Source organism: Peromyscus maniculatus, chromosome 6 (genome assembly GCF_049852395.1).
Source record: "Peromyscus maniculatus bairdii isolate BWxNUB_F1_BW_parent chromosome 6, HU_Pman_BW_mat_3.1, whole genome shotgun sequence".
NCBI classification, from domain to species: domain Eukaryota; kingdom Metazoa; phylum Chordata; class Mammalia; order Rodentia; family Cricetidae; genus Peromyscus; species Peromyscus maniculatus.
Window position 1 is genome coordinate 38,875,482 of NC_134857.1, and position 21,782 is coordinate 38,897,263.

The following is a 21,782-nucleotide window of genomic DNA, read 5'->3' on the forward strand; positions in this document are numbered from 1 at the left end:
TATAATGACCCTCATGGAAATACAAGATCATAGGATGGCTTTCTGAGTATAAAAAGAAAATACCTGCAGTTTTCCAAACTAAAAACCCACAGGTGAATTTGAGGACAGACTGAGAATTCTGGATGATTAATGGAGAAAATACCTTAGAATGTCATGAGAAAGTAAAGGCATCTTACTAGACAAACAGTGACCTGAAGGATATGTTTGCCAGGGACCAGCCTCAGCAGTTTCGGGAGTCCGAAGGATGGGATACCTGGAAGGTCCAGTAACGACTCAGAGACAGTGTTCGTGCAAGCTGACAGGTTACTTCGGGCTTCTGCAGTTGCTAAGTAGATTTTGCTTCCCTGGCTTCTCTTAGCTTCTCTAATGTCTCTTAGTTTCTGTTTTTGCCCTGGTAACCTCAGTCTTTTATTATCATAAGTAAAGGGGGAACAGAAAGAAAAGGGGAAATCACCCAATACAAAATGTTCTCATGATTCCAAAAATTATTCTTAGAAAATCACCAATATATCCTTCATCATCTTTTACTAAACACAGGAACTATCCCAGACAACACCAAAGCAAGAATAATCTATTTTTATTATTAATGATTATACAATCTTCTGAGCACTTGACCCAGAGGCTAGCAACATGCAATTTCACAAAAAAGGTAAAAATAAGAATGGTGGTCAATGTACCAGACAGTCATTTCCTTCTCACACAGCCTGCTCCGACCTCAAGACCCCTGCAGCCACCTAGGTTCCTCCTCAGCCCTCTGCAAACACCAAGCCCCATGACTGGTGGCCTACAATGACCTCAGACAAGAAATCTGTCCCTGCAAGTCAGCAACTTCTGTCCTTCTATATCCCAACAATTCCAGGGAAGAATTAATCTAATTTTTAGAGCTTCTATGAAAGGAAGCTCACCTTTCTTGGCAGCTCTTTTTAATCTAGGAACCCAATAAAGCTTGTAGCAATCACTCCATCAATTGTCACATTATCTCCCTTTCTTGGTGGAGGCCACTATTTTCCTCCTATTGTAAGTTCCCACAATTTTAGTTTGTCATCCCATCTGTATGTTACTCTATCCACAGTCTTCAACCAATACCCCTTAGGGTCTCAAGTTTTACACGATGTCCTTGGAGTATCCTCAGAAACTGAATTATTCATCATGGCCAATTTAAGTCCAGTGTGTTGATACACATCATACCATGTGCTATAGTTGACCACACATTCGGTACAGTTTATCCAAGCCTAAAAAGCTTCCCCAGGCTGCAGGTTCTTTTCCATGAACTGCATAACTACCTTAATCCCAGCCTGGGTGATCATCTCTGTATAATTTCCTGTGAAATTTACTTCACTCCTTTCCTGTTTCACAGAAATCACCATTGATCTAGGAACACAGAACATGAAGATCAGACAGAAGAAAAAGACTAGCATTACAAGAAGTATTTATATGGAGGAGGACATGACACGTTCATGCCATAAAGCATGACCTTGGGACACGTAGGCTTTTCTGCCTTGGCCCTCTAGAGGCATGCTAAGCAGAAGATCTGAAGGGGAACACACGGAGGGTTGATGGTCCACAATCTTGGGTCCCCTTTTCTCCAATCTCTGCTGGCAGCACATCAGCCATCTTATATGCCGTCCCTGGCATATGTTTAGAGAGATTCGCTTGTGTCATAGTAGGATTTCTGAATGGGAGAGAAATAGAGGGAGGGAGAGAAGAAGGAAGGGAGGGAGAGGGAGGGAGGGAGAGAGAGAGGGAGAGATTAAGATGGAGGCTGGCAGAAAAGTGAGAATGAAATAAGAAATTTCTTGAAGCTTAAAGAAAAAGTAAAAAAAAGACTTGAGATAGTGTATTGAAAAAATTTATGAAGCCCAGATGCAGCTTAATATTTATAATTACTATAAAAGATAATATTAGTAACTTAATATTAATAATAATTATAAAAGTCATATGCCTGGGTATATTCTGGTGACATTTCTAAAGTCCAAGGAATATCAAAAAAAATCTTTTGGATTTCTAGATTCAAAGAAGAATTTGGAATAAAATAATTATTATAAAGAAAAATAAACCAACAAGAGACAAAAGCAAATCACTAAGGAGGGTAGAGGGTGCATCAGACTTGCATTTGCTAGACAATAGGGAGTATATCTGAAATGGACTGTGATTTAAGGGAAATTTATGTGGTCAAGATGTTGTTCAGAGGCAGCTGACATGACTCAGTGTGTAAAGGTGCTTGCTGCCAAGCTTGATGACTGGATTGGATCCCTGGGACTCACAAGATGGAAGGAAGGAACTTACTCCAGCAAGTTATCCTTTGACTACCACACGCTTGCCATGGTACATGTACCACTCCTCTAGAAAAGTTAAAATCGATCTTTAACTATAATTATAGACTCTTTATCCTCAGATGTATAACTATAGAAGACACACTACTTATACACATTTTCCAAAGAAGAAAAGTTTTTAGGTGGGATTTTTCTATGCTATCCAGACTGGCTTTGAACTCCTGGACCCAAGTGATTATTCCCATCAAGTTGTAAGCAGCTGGGATTGAAGATGTGTTCCACTATGCCTAGCTGCAGAAAACTTATTTATTTATTTGAAAAAGAAAATCACCTAAAATAAAAATGAAGTGAATAATCTGAAAATATTAGTGATTTGTTGAAAGTAAATAGTTTTTTACTCAGGAAGAAAAACAGGCTGCCTCGCTATATCATCTATCTGCTCATCTATCTATCTATCTATCTATCTATCTATCTATCTATCTATCTATCTATCTATCTATCTATCTATCATTTATCTGCCTATCCATCCATCCTCTATCATCTTATTATCTATCACCAGTTATCTTTCTCTCTCATCTCTCATCTGGTATCTAATCTATTATAACTCAATGGATACTTGCAATCTCAATGGAAAACGATAATGCAAGTAGGAAGGACATTTTGAGACATGTAATGGAAAACTCAGTGACATACTTAAGCTGAAGTTCTGGATGATCTTGGTCAAACACAGAAGGAAGTTAAGGGCGGTGGAGAAGTGAGGAGGTTGAATTTGGAATAAGCACAGGCTCACATTTAGTTTCCAGAGCTGAGGGAAGACTGGCAGTGAAAATACCTTGAAGGAAGTAGTCGTTATTAAGGTTATAGGCCACCAGTGCATATGAAAGTAGAGAGGGAATTCTAAATTAATGTTGGTAGGAAGAAGGGAAGAAATAAACAAAATGTGTTGACAATGACAGCAGAGTAAAAGCAGGTGAAAGAAATAAAAGAAGCCACAGGCAATAAACATGAGAAGGATATCACATATTCAGAAGATTGTGGACATCCACCCACTAAATGATATAGTTTCAGCAACTGGGGTGAAAGGTAAACTGTTACTTTTTTTTTTTTTAAGAATTAGTCGGATCTGCAGGCAGTGGTGGCGCACACCTTTAATCCTAGCACTTGGGAGGCAGAGGCAGATAGATCTCTGTGAGACCAAGGCCAGCCTGGTCTACAGAGTGAGTTCCAGGACAGCCAGGACACAGAGAAACTTGAAAAACAAAACAAAACAAAAAAACAAACCAAAAAAAAATTAGATCCAAAGTGACAAAAGTGAACATGAAATATAAAATCAGTGTCCTGCGCCTTTAGCTCCTTGTGGATTGCTCATTTGTGTGTTACAGAATTCCAACGTAAGAGTGATCAGTAAAATTTCTATTCAGAGAGCAGGTGTCTCAGTATGGAAACTTCGTCAGGAATTGGAACACTTGGTGTGATCAGAGAAGGTTGCTATGGTTGCTACCGTGGGTAAACAAAGGAAAGTTAGAACAGCCTGTTCTGGGAGGCTGCTGCTTTGCTGGAGGGTTCTACTTAGGGAAACCTGGGCCTTCCCCCTCTTCACAGATTTGTCAGTAAAATCACAGGCGGATAAGGGCTGAGAATTTGTAATTTTCATCTGTTCCTTGGTGACTTAGAGCTGAGGCTGGCCTAAGAAGCAATTGCTCTCACCTCAGCGGCAGTGTGTGAGCATCCCGAGGTACAGGGAGGGCAGAACAAAGCAGGCTGCTTCATACCAGGATCCTGACTAGCTTAGAGCATGTCCTTCAGCTGAGAATACACAGTGGACATCCCCGGGGAACTGTCCCAAGTGGGATCCCAAGTGTCTCTCCATGTTATCAGTTGAGGGTGTTACCAAGGCTGTCAGGGTCATTGTTAGCCTGCCACATCTGAAGTTAGTAAGGCTTTCTTTTGCTTTCCAAAATAGACAGCCAGTGTACAGCAGGAAACTGCAATTAGCAGGTTGCAAGTCTGTACGCTGTATTGATTAAGTTCCCATTTGAGCTCACAGGCGTACAGTAATCTAGGGATTAAAAATGTATGTTCCAAGTTAATTTTGTAGTCTGTCCTAGCTAAGTGAGGGCTGACATAGTTTTTTGTATTTATGGAACCATTAACAAACCATATAAAATGTGTTTTAGTTTTTTTTTTTCTCTTTGGCCTTTGCCCTCCCAGGCTTTTTACAAAAAAACAAAACAGGAGTCTTTACAAATTCTTGATTTTTTTTTTCAGACGCAACTCAAGAATTAGTTATTTAGGCAGTGTATATATAGTATTTTAAAATCATTCTTAGCCTGATTCATGAATTAAATTTTTTCTTTTTTTCTTATGAAGAATCTATATTTTAGCTGTTACTTAGCAACAGGCTTGGAGTAATAATGGAAAGGGGTAGATTAATGCATACTATTCTCATGGTCTTCATAATTTCCCCACATGGACGTTGCACTCTTCTAATATCCATACTATAAAATTGCCTCTGGCAAGTGGATTCTTCAGTATCAAGCTCCTGTAACTTTTTCTTGAATCCTTGATTTTTGTTTTATACTTTTGCTTCTTAGACCTTATTTATTTATTTATTTATTTATTTATTTATTTATTTAGCAAAATTAGAGGCTCACATTTTCAGAGCAAGACCTTTGCAGTGTGTTACCCTGCTTACTTATTGTTCTCATGAGGGTAAATCTTAGAATCAAAACCAGTGAGACAGACCTTCTGTGGCCCTGATGTGAGGCAATAAGAGATTCACAACATCACCTACAAGTTATTCTGGCCAGAATTGCTTAGCTGAAACAAATCCAGCTTTTAGCTCTGACTTCCAGCTTGCAGAAAATATCAGGGAAAGAAAAAAAAGATTTAAATGCTACCACAAAGAACAATAAAATACACAAGGCAGGCTATTTGGCAGGAGCCTGGCCTGGATTTATATGTAACAATTTAATGTCATAAAAAGTCTTAATATATTGGGAGGAGAAATTATCATTGTTTATAAAGATGCTTAAGAGACACAGCAGATGAATGCTATGTTTGATTCCTGATTGAAACCCATTTAGAGCAAATAAGCTGTTCAAGAATTTTTTTGAAATAATTAGAGAAATTTGAATATGAAATTGGAATACCTAAGGAGATGTGATCAAACATCTATTCACCCCCAGACAGGGTACCCATGACAGATGAAGGGAATGATTACCCTCGTTTAGCTTAGTGAACCAGTGAATTTATGGGGGTTGTGTATAGGCATAATAATGCAGGGGTCACTTACAGGAGCATGGGTGATTCAAAAGCAGCTCGGAAGCTCTGCCCAGCATGGGTGACAACTCATGAAAATCATATCCCTGGAGCTTCCCAGAAGTTGTTATGGTTCATGTAAGCTTGGGGAGGGGCCTTGTGAATGTTCTGAGTTTCAAGACCTTCCTGAGACTTATTTACTTTCTGGGTCTTAAAAATGTGTTATTATTTATTTCTACTATTGTACATATGTGTGCATATGTATGAAGTGGTGTGTGTGTGTGTGTGTGTGTGTGTGTGTGTGTGTGTGTGTGTATTAGTGTGTGTTAGTATGTGTTACAATGCACAAGTTTTAGGTGTTGAGCAGCTCATAACCACCTGTGACTCCAGTTCCAGGGGACCTAATGGTCTCACCTGGCCTCAGCAGGTGCTGTACTCATGATACACACATAACTTAAATTTAAAGTAATACAGATTTTTAAAAAAAATCTTCAAGGAATAATTCAAATACATCCTCAAATAAGACAGTAAAAAAAAAAAAAAAAAAAAACAATACAACAACATTACTCTCACAGCAAAACATTTTATCCTTGCCAACAAATCTGACTTCTGCACATTTTGGCTTAAGTTTTCTGGTTCCAGTTTCCAGTTCTTTTAGTCACTCTCACTTATTCACTGAACATTCCAGAACTCGGCTCAGCATCATCTTCACCCTTGCAGCTATCATTAGATGAAGTGACTTGGACTGCCACTCAAACACATGCTCACTCCACGGGCCTCTGGGTTTCTTCGTTGACTTGTGACGGTCCTTTCTCCCTGTCCACCCACACCTCAGCTTCTTTGACTGCTACCACCTCCAGTTTCACACTTTCCAGCAGCACACACTTGACTGCCATATCTTAGCCCTGTCACTTGCCCTGTTCATTGGCCAGGGATGCCCAGTCCCTTCTCTTCCTGTTGGCTTTCCTATTCCCACCACGCTGTAATTGTATCCTCCCTTCTCTGGACACTGCCTTTCCTGCCCCTCAAATCCCTCACTAATTTCACCTTCCCTTCACATTACTTGTGTGGAGAAACCTCACCTGGGTTAAACGAAAGTCTCGTCCCTGGCTCACCGTAGCTGGAGGAAGCAGCCAGCCTGCCAAGTGGTATTTTAAATCTCTAACCACAAACCTCAAGTGAGCCCCGGGGAGTGCCTAGCAATTCTACTCTTCTCCAACCTCCAAAACCACTTCCCTCTTTTCTCTTAGCCAAGCAGCTTGCTTCTCATCTTACTGAGAAAATACCCATCATGAGAAAAGTTGTTCATCTTCCACTGTAAGTCCGCTCTTCTCTCTCCCTTTCCTCTTGAGTTCAGCCCCCTGGGATAATCCTGTCTGCTCTCATTTCTGGCCAACTCTTCCCTTTTGAACACTGGGATGCATCTTTTAACCACTCTGAAAGCTTTAGTATTGTGGCTTTTCTTTTTTCCTAGGTGACAAGATTTCCCAATAAACTAGATCAGCAACTGAAGGCCAGAGTTGGTGGTAGCTCTTTATCCTTAGTCCTGTTTTAGGGTTCTCTAAAAGACTTGTTTTAACTTCTTAAACCCTTAGTCACAACAACTAAATCAATCAATCAAAAAAAATTAAAGAACATGATAATATTTTGCAGAAGTCAGGGCAATAATTCAAATAGAAACAGGCAGGGATCATGGAGGGACACTGCTGATTGGCTTGCTCCCCATGACTTGCTCAGCCTGCTTTCTTACAGCACCTAGGACCACCTGCCTTGGAGCGGTATCACCTACCATGGGCTGGGTCCTCCCATATCAGTCACTAATCATGAAAGCAGACTGCCCACAGGCAAGAAGCCTCTGAGGGAGGCAATCCCTCAATTAAGGTTCCCTCTTCTCAGATGACTCTAGCTTGTGTCAAGTTGACCAAAAAGAACAAACAAACAAAAAATCAAAATCGAACCAGCACAGTCTTGTCAGCAAGTCTGTCCTTACCAAAGGCCAGGAATGCCAGAAAGGAGATCTGCTTTGTTATTACTTTCACCCTAAATGATATCCTTGCCTGGAGACTCTATCTCAGTGGTTCTCAACCTTCCTAACGCTTTGACCCTTTAATACAGTTCTTCATGTTGTGGTGACCCTCAACCATAAAATTATTTTTGTTGCTACTTAGTAACTGTAATTTTGCTGCTGTTATGAATCATAATGTGAATATCTTTTTCCTGATAGTCTTAGGCGACCCCTGTGAAAGGGTTGTTCCATCCCCAAAGGGGTCGCGACCTGCAGATTGAGAGGCACTGTTCTCTATGAAGATGAGATCAAAACTAAGAGGCAGATGGACCAATTGGACAAAACAACTTGTACCCATCGAAGTTTCTGCCGGAAAGCTTGTAAAAAATCCTCTGGACTTACCTATTTTCTGTATAAGTTAGAAACTTTTAGAGATTTATTTTTAATTATGTGTACCTATTTGTGTATGGGTGTGTGCATGTGGGTGAAGGTGACTGTGGAGACCAGAAGAGGGCACTAGGTACCCCAGAGCTGGAATTAAAGGTGATGTGAGCTGCCTGACATAGGTGCTGGGAACTGAACTCATGTCCTTGGCAGTATGCATTCTTAACCACTGAGCTGTGTCTCCAGTCTTTGGTTGATACTTTTTTGTTTTGTTTTGTTCTTGTTGAGACAGGGTTTCTCTGTGTAGCTTTGTGCCTTTCATGGATCTCGTCTGTAGACCAGGCTGGCCTCGAACTCACAAAGATCCACCTGCCTCTGCTTCCCAAGTGCTGAATTAAAGGCATGTGCCACCGCCACCCCCCGCCCGGCCGGTTGATACTTTTTAACAAGGAGAAATTAACTAGATCATCTGTTTGTTTAAAATGTTCTAAAATATTGGCCTCATGTTTGGAATAGAACCCTGTGTCTTGCCTCTATGAACAAGGTCTCACCCAATCTGACCTTGAGGACATTTCCCCCTTGACTTTTGCCACTGCATTACTTCAGATGTCACTGGCCTGTTATCATCCTTCAAACATACCAAAGTCATGCCTTTCTACTTATCATTTCTTTACCTGCGATCTTTCTTTTTCTTTCTGCATGGCCTTCCATTTGCCACAGTACATGTGTGGACATGCATACACACACATTTGCAGTAATGATAAAATTTTAAAGATACATTTGTTGATATTTTAATACAATACGGAGCTAGATGTTTTCAATATTCAGCCTCTCTTTTTAAAGAGGGGTTAATAAAACTCAGAGTGCTGTGCAAGATTTCTGATGAGCACAGTTGATGGGCCCAGGAGAAGGACTGGCTCCTACAATATGGCCCAAGACAAGGCTGAAACCTCCAAGCTTCCCATGGAGAGGAATAGAATGTGTCATCCGATATGTAGAACATGAACTGCTTAATATAATTGACATTAAATTGTTTACTATTAATTTTTCTCTATGAATGATTTAAGAGGCTTCCTCTCTTCTAGTGCTCAGAGTTGAAAGCTTTTCCTCTTTAAAGACACTACCAAGGAAAACATTTGAAAGAAGTGTGAGAAATGCGAAGTAGACTTCTTGGTCAAGTAAACTGACAATGATGTTGGAATTTACCCGTGCCTTGTGACCAGTACTTGCCAATGCATCATTTTTTTTTTTTTGTGCAAAAGAAAGTACATCCTGCTATAAACAAGGAGCTGGGACAGGTAACACTGTTGTCCCCCTCCACCGTCCATGAGGACCCAGTTGTACAGAGCATCAGAACTTTATTCATTACTTTATAATCCAGCATTCTTCTGCTTTGTTTCTCTAGGAAGAATATTGAATTTGATCCATATTTGGACTAAATAGGGAAATGGATCATTTTTATTATTTCACAGTTTAAGACTAAGCAACACTTAATGTAATTCTGACATTTAACAAACAGGAGATGATCTGTAAGGGTTACTGGCATGTGGTGCTAGATAGTTTCCAGACCTTGTACTTCTCCATCCACTTTCCCAGGCACTTAGTTAAAAGCATTTCAGATTTAATGTAAGTGCTACACACACACACACACACACACACACACACACACACACACACATACACACATGATAAAAAGAAGAATTAAATGTAAAAGATACCATAAGCTATTAGTGAGAAGTTAGCTGTAGGGAAATTGAGGCTTTTGAGAAGCAGTGGATGTATTTTAATCTTCTCTTTGCTGGAAAGAACCAGTCAATACTAGACACTGAGATTCCCTAAGTGTTTGAGGTTTTTCTTCTCTTTTTTTTCTGCTTACTAGGAATAAAATGAAACAGAGTAGTTGTTGGGTCTCACTTGTTCTTTGCGAACAGAATATTTAATTCCACATTTCAAAAGCAGGACAGACATTGAGATTTCCCATCTCTAACAGTACAAAGCAGAGATTGGAGTCCAGTGAACTAGGGTGTGTTACTCTGTTAGGAGAATTGATATGTATGGTTAGTGGATCCTCTGTTCATTTCTTTCTTCAAAAAAATGCATTTGTATTATTTTATGTGTGTATGTTCATGAATTCAGGTGCCCTCAAAGGCCAGAAGAGAGCACCAGATGTCCTGAGACTGCAGTTCCAGGGGATTGTAAGCCATCATTGTAAGTGCTGAGAGCCAAATTCAAATCCTCTACAAGAGCAGCCGGTGATCTTAACCACCTGGCCATATCTCCCGCCCCATTTGTTCATTTCTTTATCAGATACTATGCAAAGTGTTGAATTATCAAACAAAGCAAGTCTGTATTCCATGGTCTCATCATTTGCATCTGCTGAGATCTGATCCCAGTGGTTGCCTCTTCTCTTGTTTCTGTTTCCCTCATGAACATTTGTTCCTAGCTCCCCTCCACCAGCAGGGAAGTTCAGTGCACACAAAGAGCTTCAGTCAGCACCTGTACAGCAGGTGTTTACGCATGCTGACCATTGACACCATTGCCATCATCGTCGTCGTCATCTTCCTTAGGATTCTCTGTCCTGACCTTTGACACAGTGACAAGTATCAGGCCTTGTATATTCAGATATATTCAGATAATGAATAACAACAACAGCAAAAGCCCATTGTAACTTGTCACGAAGACCAACATTCAGGAACTACTGATGAGTAAAATGAAAATCAGATTCTAATATTCTCTATCCTTTTACAAAATCGTTTTGGGAAACAGGAAGAGAGAATGAATGGATACCTTGTAGTATGTATGTGTAAGATTGGGTGTTAATGGGGAGAGCCCAGTGAAAAAGACTATGCCCCCAGTGACAGGATATAGTTCAAAAAGATCTTAGCTCTGTAGAAAGAGGGGTTATCAGTGAATATTGGCTCACTGTTGAGGACTGGGATAAGCACTTGGCATGAACTTTCTCTTCAAGGATTTGTTCTAGTTAATAAGAACATAGATAAAAAAAAGTTCATAACAAGGAGATTTATCAATGGGTTCTTCATGTGGCTGGTCCTAAAGTTTTTCCTAAAATAGTTTCTCTTCTTGTTTTATACTTCATACTTTGGTTTTGTTTGTTTGTTTGGCTTTTTCCCCCCCAAGACAGGGTTTCTCTGTATAACAGTCATGACTGTCCTGAAACTTGATTTGCACACCAGGCTGGCCTCAAACTCACAGAGATCCGCCTGCCTCTGCCTCCCAAGTGCTGGGATTAAAGGAGTGCACCACCACCACTATCTACACTACATATTTTTTTTTCTAATTTAACTTTTTATTGATTCTTTGTGGATTTCATATCATGCATCTCGATCCCACTCATTTCCACATCCCGCCCCCATCTGCTCTTGCTCCTGCAACCTCCCCGCCAAAATAAAACAAAATAAAATTTTAAAGAAAAGAGAAAAACGAAAAAGATAAGAAAAGAGAAGAGAAAAATCTGGTCATAGAAGCTGTAGTGTGACACAGTGAGTCACACAGTATTCTCTTTAGTCTATACATCGTTACATGCAGGTGTCCATTGGAGAGTCAGACTCCTGGTGCTTAGAAGCTGACAGCTTTGAAGCCCTGCTGGTCCTATTTAGAAGGGTATGGCTAAACTCTATGGTTTAGATAAATACACAGAAGGGCTAGGAAACTTCTGAACTGGAATGCAGGTCCCAGCCCCTGACCCCCAAGAAACAAGATTGGTTCTAACTGACCATTTAGGTTCTACAGCAATGGATATACTTACTCTCTCTTCTGCTGACTGTGCTTTTGATAGTCACTCTTACTAATGAGTGGGAATCCACCTGACACCCTTTTCTCTGGAAATGATGAGTGAACCTAGGAAGTGTGTTCACAGTGGTCCATCCTACTTATGGCTTCCTCAAGAGACTGTCCCATCCTTCCTCTGCTTTCACACTTGGAACAGTTTTTGTATTTTGCTTAAAAGCAAGCAAACACACAATGTTTGGAGCAGTTTTAGGTTTTCTTTTAGTTCTGTGAACTACTTAGTTTATCCCCAGTGTGTATGTGTTGTGGATGATTGATTAATAAATAAAATGCTGATTGGCCAGTAGCCAGACAGGAAGTATAGGCAGGACAAAGAGAGAGGTGAGGTCTGGGAAGTGGAAGGCTGAGGCAGAGAGACACTGCCAGCTGCTGCCATGACAAGCAAGATGTAGGGTACAGGTAAGCCATGAGCCACATGGCAACTTATAGACTAATAGATATGGGTTAATTTATGATATAAGAACAGCTAGCTAGAAGCCTGAGCCATTAGGCCAAATAATTTAAATAATATAAGCGTCTGTGTGTGTATTTTATAAGTGGGCTACGGGACTGCGGGGGCTTGGCGGGACCCAGAGAGAAGCTCTCCAGCTACATGTATGTATGTTTTTCTTTTCTCCGAGAAGCTCAAATGACTTGTTTGGATTGAAACTTTAGGACTAAGTGATGCCCAGGACACTAAATAAAGGTCATTGTATAGTTATCCACTGTATCACAATTGATGTGATCAAAGGATTTGACTACCTTCCCCAGAAAGTGGAGTTTGTTTTCTGTGATAAGACTAAGTGAAGTTTTTAGGACTTCTGGCTGAATTTTTTCTGTCATTTATTCCACAGCAAAGACAGTCCAGAACAGATCAGTGATTCTCAACTTATGGGTTGTGATCCCTTTGAGGGTCACATATCAGATACCCTGCATGTCAGATATTTTATATTATGACTCATAACAGTAGCAAGATTATAGTTATGAAATAATTTTGCAGTTGGGGTCACTATAACATGAGGAACTGTATTAAAGGGCCACAGCATTAGGAAGGTTGAGAACCACTGTCTTAGATGGTTGATAAGAGTAGAGAGATAACCCAAGAATTTGGCTGGAGCTAAGCAATGGACCAGGGAACAGGATAAACTGCTTAGAAGATTGTCCTCTTCTCAGTAAAAAATGAAATACACTGCTAAATCCAAGGCAAGAAAATATTGAGAGTGAGAACACAAGATTGCAGCCTTTTTTGGTAGCTTCCCTGGACCTGCCACACATTCCTCAAGCAATAGATTTGAAGAAGCATGACCAAGATTGAACAGGCTGAAAGTAACAGTTGTGTGGCACCCAGCAGTACGTTTAACAGAAGTCAAATAGAACTATGTACAAACCCTAGGTCTATAATCTAGGCTCTTCCCCTCCTCATGAAGAGACTGTAAAAATTTTGAGGGATGAGATGGCTTCATCTTCCCCAACTATTTCTCTTGTACATCTCTATACATTATGCTGGACATCATGGTTTTGATGTTTGTGGATAATCATCTCTACCTCCTCCCTAGGCATCTGGGAACTTTGTGCCTTTTTTTTTTTAATCTGCCTCCTCACCCAGACTGTAAATATCATGGATTATCAATCTCATCCTTCTCATTCCTGTTTGTGTCTTCAATTTTGAGCAGTGTTTGGCAATCAGTAAGAATGTGTTGGCTGTTGACTAACAAAGAAGGCAGAGGAGTTACAAAAGAAGCAAGAGTTATAGGGGGAGATGCAAAACAGTCAGAGTCCTTTTTTAATTTCTATAATCTTTTTTAAGAATATATTTGTGAACTTCTCTGTTTGAGGTCAGTGCTAGATGGTAAATGTCAGAGGTGCACGTCCTGGTAGTAATGATGGGATCCTTAATAGGTTAATGCTTTTCTAAAGCATGTTAAATATTTCCACATACGGTGTTTAAAACCTTATTCTAAAGCAATCAGCTAATGTATGTAGGCAAATGCTTAGCTTTATGGTGTTACATTACAATTTTAATAGCCTCTGCTTTGCTTTTCATCTAGGTGTTCAGTCACTGTTTGTTGATGGAGTAAGTACACTAAGCAAAACTGGCCACTTTTTAGTAAGTACTTTAGAGGCTAAGAATATTGATTCACTATTACTTCATTAGCCACTTGCATTATAGTAAAAGATAAAATGAGAATTTAACAAAACAGAAAATAATCTTATCATTCCTCCTAATATACACATTATAACATCACTTATTCTTGCTCATGTAACCAATACAGTTAGTATTTTAAGCTGGATTGTGGTAGAGCTTTCATGGAAAACTTTTGTTAGATCTTTACATGTGAATGGTGTCAAGGTCTTAGTTCTACCCAAGAGGATGTGTCCATTCACCTAGTGGGAAAAGGTCATCTTGTTAAAAAAAAAAAAAAAATCAGAGCTTCTGCTCTTTGAATAGGAAGTCTTTGGCAATAGAAGTGTGTATCTTTGTAGATGGTTGTAGATCATTATTCATTGAAAAACAGGTTTTAAACAATATTTGCATAAGCTGCACATGGTCTTAGGTGCGAGGAAACTATTCTCATTGTTTGACAGAGCATGAGAGTCTTGTTTTGAGCAGAGTGGAACTTGTTTATTTTAAAGCAAGGCTATAGTGAAGTAAGCCATTTCTTCTTAGAATCAATACCATTTTATCTTGTGCGTGTAGAAAAGTCTCTGTAAACAAGCAAACAAAAAAAAAACTAGCAGTAGTGCTGGGTATAAAATAGGTGTTGTTAGTTAGAACTAAAAAGTATCCTCTTGCCATTCATAAGATGATTCTGGAAAGAGATCAGATATCTGAGAGGCCAGCCATAGATTACTGTGTCTGATAAACATGTACCTGAGCCCAATCTTTTAGCTCAACAAAGAATATCTATAAAATAACAATGATATAAGCCTCTAGCCTCTTGTAGAACTTATTATGACCTTGTATTTAACATCTCTCAATTTTTTATGTACACTAATATAGCATCCTGATTTGGCTGGCCCTGTTCAAAGTTCAAAGTTTAAAGGTGTCGGCCATCTTTGCTGCTTCCCATATTCTTCAGAGTAGTCTTGCCCTTCTTGGGTTATCTTCACTGTAGTTATGTTTATTTTCTTTACAAAGATCCCAGAAATGGCCCTATCTGCTTGCTCCTTTAGCTGTTCTGTTTTCCTTCACAGAACATAGGTTCCATGGAAGAACAATCATGGGTATCATTCAGTCATGTACCAAGCACTGGCGTAATGCCAGGGAATGACTTCTGGGTATATTCTATAAAGAACTGGAAACAGGGATTCCATCATATACATGGCCATAGCAACGTTATTCCATGTTGTCAAAAGTATTATCTATTTAATGGATGAGTGATGGATAAAAAACAATACTAGAATGGGATATTTTAGCCCCCCCAAAAGAATTTGTCATATGTTGCAATATATATGAAATTTGAAAACATTTTCTACATGAAGTAAACCATACACAAAGGGACAATGATTAAATTATCACATTGTATGAGGTTTTTCAGATAAGTTCAGTTCAAAGAGACAGAAATGTGGGTGGTGTTTGCCTGGTTCTGAGGAGAGGGTAGACTTAAGTGTTTAGTGGGTACAGAGTTTAGTGGGAAGATGGGGGCCTTGGAGACAGATGATTGTGACAGTTTTATTTATATTTAGCATCACAGAACTGAGCACTTGATGGTTAAATTGGTAAATCTCACACTGTGTGTATTTTACCATATAAACATTAGTGACTGGATGAATTGTCAATGGTCTCCTTCCAGTGGCCCTCTCTAGAGTGCTGCTCTCTACCCTCTCCATCCTGCCTGCACTGTTCCTCACCTCATCACCTCCTCAATTCCTTCCCGCAAGTCAGGACTCCACTTAGACCAAGGTTTCCCATTGGGCAGTAGTGGGGCACTTTGGACTAAATCTTTTTTCTTTGCTGTTGTAGAGGGCTTGTCCAATGGGTGACACCTGGAAAGAAGTTTCACATTAGGGGCCAGTGAAATTCCTTTGATCCTTGTGACAGTTATCAGGGTTGTGGCTTAGTGGTAGAGTGTATACCTAGCATGTAGAAGGCCCTGGGTCACTATGGAGGAGGAAAGGGGACTGGAGGGCAGATGAATGAGAATGCATTATGACAATCAAATATGTTCAAATGTCAAGAATTGGGAAGTGGGTAAGATGGGTCAAGTGGACTACCAAATCCCCACTGTTTGGAAAACATTTGTTTAAATGTTACTTTTGCTTTTTCAGGAAGCCTGGGCTGAGCTGAGTTGTAGGTCTGCTCTGCTCAGTGAGGATATCCATCTCGCTCTCTCCTCTCTTACTGTGGTGTTTAGCATGGTTTAATTACATTAACTTTCCCACTTTGTCCCAGAGCCCCTACTACAGGGATTGGTGTATTCTAGCTGTTCAATATGCATCTTTTTCTTTTATTGATTTGAATCATATTTGAAACTGAACTTAAATATTTTTGAAATGGACATAATCCCTGATTGCTTATTAGAAATGTGACAATCAGAAGAAATGCTTTTAAAAAATAAAGGCATTATATAAAAATGGAGTTGTATAGTTATTCTTATAATAAAATCTTCACTTAGTCCTATTGAACCAGTTTTATTTTTCTTTATTCTCATAAGCTTTTTCTACAGGTTAAAATACCACCTATCACAAAGTTCAGAAGTATTGCCCAGTAAAGATTAGTGGCTGTTATGGTTTCAGTATGAAGCATCTGTCCCCAAAGCTTGGGTACTGAAGGTATGGATCCCACATGCTGGCACTGTTTTGGAATACGACCCAGAGGAAGTAAGGGCCAGGGTCAGGTCTTGACCATGGCCATTGTGACTTTGCCATATTCTGCCTCACCACAGACCCAGAACCAATGGATCCAAGGAAAACTGTAGATCAAAACTTTTAAAACTTTGAACATGGCTACAGGGACTTAGACCTGACGTGGGACAGCAAGGGCATGAAGAAAAGACAGACACCTAGACAGACAAATTTGGGATTAGGAGGTCTGGGCTCTTGGCTAGCAAGGCCTCAACATCCTGGGAACACATTTGTTATATGGAGTTGGACAGAGTTGTGGGATTATTGCATACAAATGACCAAGGAGGCAGGGTTATTACATGCAGATACACAAGGAAACAGGGTTATTATACACAGTTTAACAAGGAGACAGGTTTAGTTAATCTCGATTGGAGCAGATTCTATATTGGAGCAATCTTTGTGCTGTGAACATCTTGGGGAGAAAGTAATGGTGGACATATACACACACTATCAAAATCGACACATGGACTAGAGGAATGCCTTGTCATTTCCCCATGAGCCTTATGTGGGGGTGGAGAAGGCCTTGTCATTTCCCCATGAGCTTTATTTGTGGGTGAAGAAGGCTTTGTCATTCCTCCACGGGCCTGAGGATCTGGGGTCTTTGAAACGGCCATGTCCATATTAACAGCACACATTCCCTTAGGACTTCACTCACTTGGGGCTTTGTCCACACCCCACAGAATCCAAAGAAACCCTCCCTTTCTTAAGTTGTTTACGTCAGATATTCTGTCACAGTGACAAAACCAACCAAACCACACAGAATACTGGCCTCGGAGAAGTGAGTTGTTGCTGTGACTAAACCTAACCATGTTGTTCTTTTTTTTTTTTTTCAGAGCTGAGGACCGAACCCAGGGCCTTCGCTTGCTAGGCAAGTGCTCTACCACTGAGCTAAATCCCCAACCCCCCATGTTGTTCTTAAGCTTTTGATATTCAGGAGGATTTGAAAGACTTTGGAGATGTGCTGTAGAGAAGCCCCAGAACGCTGTGAGTAAAGCGTAATGCGTATGTCTGTTGGGGGTGCAGCAGACTAGAATGCCCATATAAACATAGACAGTAAAGACCCCTGAGATCTCAGATGGAAACAAGGACTCCATGAGGAATGGGACAAGAGGCCACTGTGTTACATTCCAGCAAAGACCTTGTCACTGACCTGACACTTTGGGAGAGATTGAGTTTGAAGATGATGGACTAACTAACTGGGTGCAGAAAATTTCAAGGCAGAACAGAGTTTAGACTATGACAGGGCTTTTTTGCTGGATGTTTTTAGCCAGATTCACATTAGAATAGATGGCAAATGGCTAGAGAGTGGGCTCAGTGGTTGTGAGTACCTACTACTCTTCCAGAGGACCTGGGTTCAATTCCTAGCACCCACCTGGTGTCTCATAACCATCTGCAACTCCATTCCCAGGGGAATCTGATGACCTTTTCTAGCCTCTACAGGCATGCACATGGTACCACACATATATGCAGACAAATCATTCATATATATGAAAAATTAAATAAAAAAGAAAAAGACTTGAGAGTGAAAATCAGAGGAGAAAGATCTGAAAAATGTTGTGGTTTGCTCCCCCCCCCCAAAAAAAAAAACTAATGTAGAGTTGAAGTCAAGGAAAGCATGGTTTCTGAAGAGAAAAAAGAAACCACATAACAGCAGTAATGGAGATGACCCACGTTAGTCTCAGGATATGAAATAATGACCCTATCTGAGAGACTCCCTTGAGAAGCAAGCACCTGCGGGGTTCCCTGCTTATACAGGCTCCCTGGGAATCTCTTCACTAGGATCCACTGCACTGTACTCAGTGGCCCAGGCATGCAGAGGTCACTGTGGTTTGTGCATCAAAGGAGACTGCTATTGCTCCAGCTGGCAGCAGACAGAGGCATCACTCATATAACGTGACTAGGACAGTGTCTTTGTTGGGATCAAGTCCTAGTACCATACATAGTTCCATCTTTGGAAACTTAATCTGGGTCTTCAAAAATGACGTGTATTGTAACTGTGTTAGAAGGTTGTAAACTGGGGGCTTGATCCATGGGAAAAAAATGAAACTGAAAATATGAGTTAAAAGGAATATATTTGGGCTTATTGGGATTTTACAAAAGAGTTTATACTTCCTATATCCAAAACACATTAATATGTTTTTGATATACTTATATGATAGTTATATTAGATTCTAATTTATCATATAATGTGTCTCAGACATACTTAGTATGTCTAAAATAGGCAGGTTAATTTTTGTTATTAATGTACTGCATAGGTACCAAGTACAAAGGAGAAATAAAAATGTTATTTATCTATTCTCGAAGAAATAAGTGTTATGGCCTAACATTTGAAGCAGTCTTTTATTGTCAGAATCAATATGTGTTATAATTGAAAGGCTTATGTCTCCATACAAATAAATAATGTGTTTTAACTCGTAGGTTGAAATAGAACACACATAAGAAGAGAATTAGAAAATGTTAGAAACAGCTGATTCATTAAAGGCCAGAGAAAAATAACTGTCTGATACACTGCTAAGCAATACTTTGAAAAGGCAATGGCCTATCTTTTTAATTTAAGGCTAAATTCAAATTACTTATTAAAATTATTCAAACAATATAATATGCTGAATTAAAATGGTAACTATGGCCTCTATAGTTCATTTGTTTTTTTAAAGATTTATTTATTTATTGTATATACAGAAGAGGGTGCCAGATCTCATTACAGATGGTTGTGAGCCACCATGTGGGTGCTGGGAACTGAACTCAGGACCTCTGGAAGTGAAGTTGGTGCTCTTAACCTCTCAGCCATCTCTCCAGCCCCTCATTTGTTTATTTTTTAAAGTTGTATTTAATGTGTATGAGTGTTTACTCACATCTGTGTGTGTACACCATGTGTGTGCCTACAGAAGTCAGAAGAGGCATCAGATCCCCTGGAACTGGAAGTACAGGAGGTTATGAGTCACTGTGGGTGCTGGGAACCAAGCCTGTGCCCTCTGTAAGAGTAGTCAGTGCTGTTAACTGCAGAAGACCTCTCTACCCACTAGTTCATTTTTCTAGTTCATCATTTTATGAGAGGAATTTCAAAGTGGCTTTCTGATTTGTCATCCACTTTAGTTCACTTCTAGCATGGCTCCCCAAACAACTTCAGGAAGCTATACAAAATACATTTCCCCAGAATCCTTTGCAATGAGGACTCTACATAGTAGCCATGTAACTTATGCCTTACAGGTGCCTTAAAATGAGATGACTGCTTTTGGGGTTGTGCAGAGCAGTGTGACAGTCTTTTTGTGGGCAAGATTTGGAAGGAAGAAGTATGGGTGGTACAGAATCATCTGGCAAACTTGATGGTATAGTAAATTTGATGGTATAGTATTTGACTCTTCATGGGTGACTCTGATGGAGGAACTGTAGATGATAATGTCACCAGTCTGAGGTAATGAAAGTGAGATTTCAGCTAGAGCTATCCATTAGAGCAACTGAATGTTCTATTCACTGAGCCTGGTTAGCTGAGGGGCACCCAAGCTACACAACATGACTCCTCCAGAATTTTTTAGCTAACAGAACCTTGAAATAAGTTTCTTCTTCCTTAAATAGGTGCATTGCATATTCTAGGAATGGTGGATACTGAGGCCAATATCAATGGTAGGTACCCTAGGTACAAAACTGGATTCATGCTCAATTCTTTTTTGTTTGTTTGTTTGTTTGTTTTTCAAGACAAGGTTTCTCTGTGTAGTTTTGGTACCTGTCTTGGATCTTGCTCTGTAGAACAGCGTGGCCTCAAACTCACAGAGATCCACCTGGCTCTGCCTCCCGAGTGCTGGGATTAAAGGCGTGTGTCACCACCACCCGGCTCCTGCTCAATTCTTGCTTGCTATAATTTAATCCCATACAACTCTGCAGTTGTATGGAGAAGGGCAACAACAGGTATGTAAATTAACAACACTGCATTTTAATAGGCAAATGCCTGTTAATGCTTTGTGAAACAGAACCCCAGTAAGGAATAGTGGTCTAGGAGAATAACTGGATCAGGGATGAATGACTAGAAAAATAAATGAATTTCTTTGAATATGTTTGTTTGTTTGTTTGAGATAGAGAATCACTATGTTGTCTTGTCTGGCCTCAAACTCATACAGATCCACCTGTCTTGGCTTCCTCAGTGCTGGTATTAAAAGCATATGCCACCACACTCAGCCGTGGATCTTTAAAAGAGAATAGAAATATCTCTTTGCAGAAAGTGGAAGAAATATTCAATTTGAAGGAGTAGAGTGCTCACACTATAGCCCGATACAGCAGCATGGGTCCTTCAGCAAAGTGCAAAGGTTTTGCTATTTAAGTGAGGTGTAAAATTGATAAAGGGGGTGAACCAGGGCAACAGAGGAGCCTTGTAATCTACACCTGGATGTTTAGATTTGAGAATTTTTTTATCAGAATAAGGATATATATATTTCTGAAAGATTACTTGGGCAGCCAAGAAGTCTGGGTCTTGGGTACCACTGGAAGCAGGATGCAGAAAGATGTCAAAGGCTAATGAAATCACCTGAGAGAAGTGATGAGGCTGTGGAACAAGAGATGGAGAGGAAAAGGTGTTATCAGAAAGACACTTTGGTTGCTGGCCAGTGGTGGGAACCCAATAAAGACTAGTTGAATGGGCTGCAGAGACAAAGGTGTGTTTGTTGGGGGTGGTGGTGATTGACCATAACCAGAAGTGGGCTTGGCTCACTAGACAGGAGGAAAGTCAGTGGATGAACCATATGTCAAGGTGCTTGGTCTCTCTCTATTTGTGAGCACAAAGCATATGATAATCTAAGTTGTCAATGTATTCATTCATTTTAATCCATCAATTCACTCATTCATCCACCAAATATTTATTTATAGTTCTAAAACATTATTCATTAGTGGTGTGTGTGTGTGTGTGTACACACACATGTGCCACAGTGTGTTAAAAGCTAGAGAATAACTTTAAAAATTATTTTATTTTATGTGTATGGGTATTTTATCTGCATGTATGTCTGTGTACGATGTTCATACCTAGTGCCTGAAGAGGCCAGAGAGAGCATACAGTTGTGAGCTACCATGTGGGTGCTAGGAATTGAACATAGGTCCTCTGGAAAAGCAGCCATTGCTCAGAACTGCAGTTTCCAGTCCCCTTCCCCCCAACAAGCTTTGGGAGTTGTTTCTAGCATACCATGGAATCTGGGAATCAGCCTTGGCTGGTCAGGTTTATGAAATGCTTTGTGCCTGCCCACATC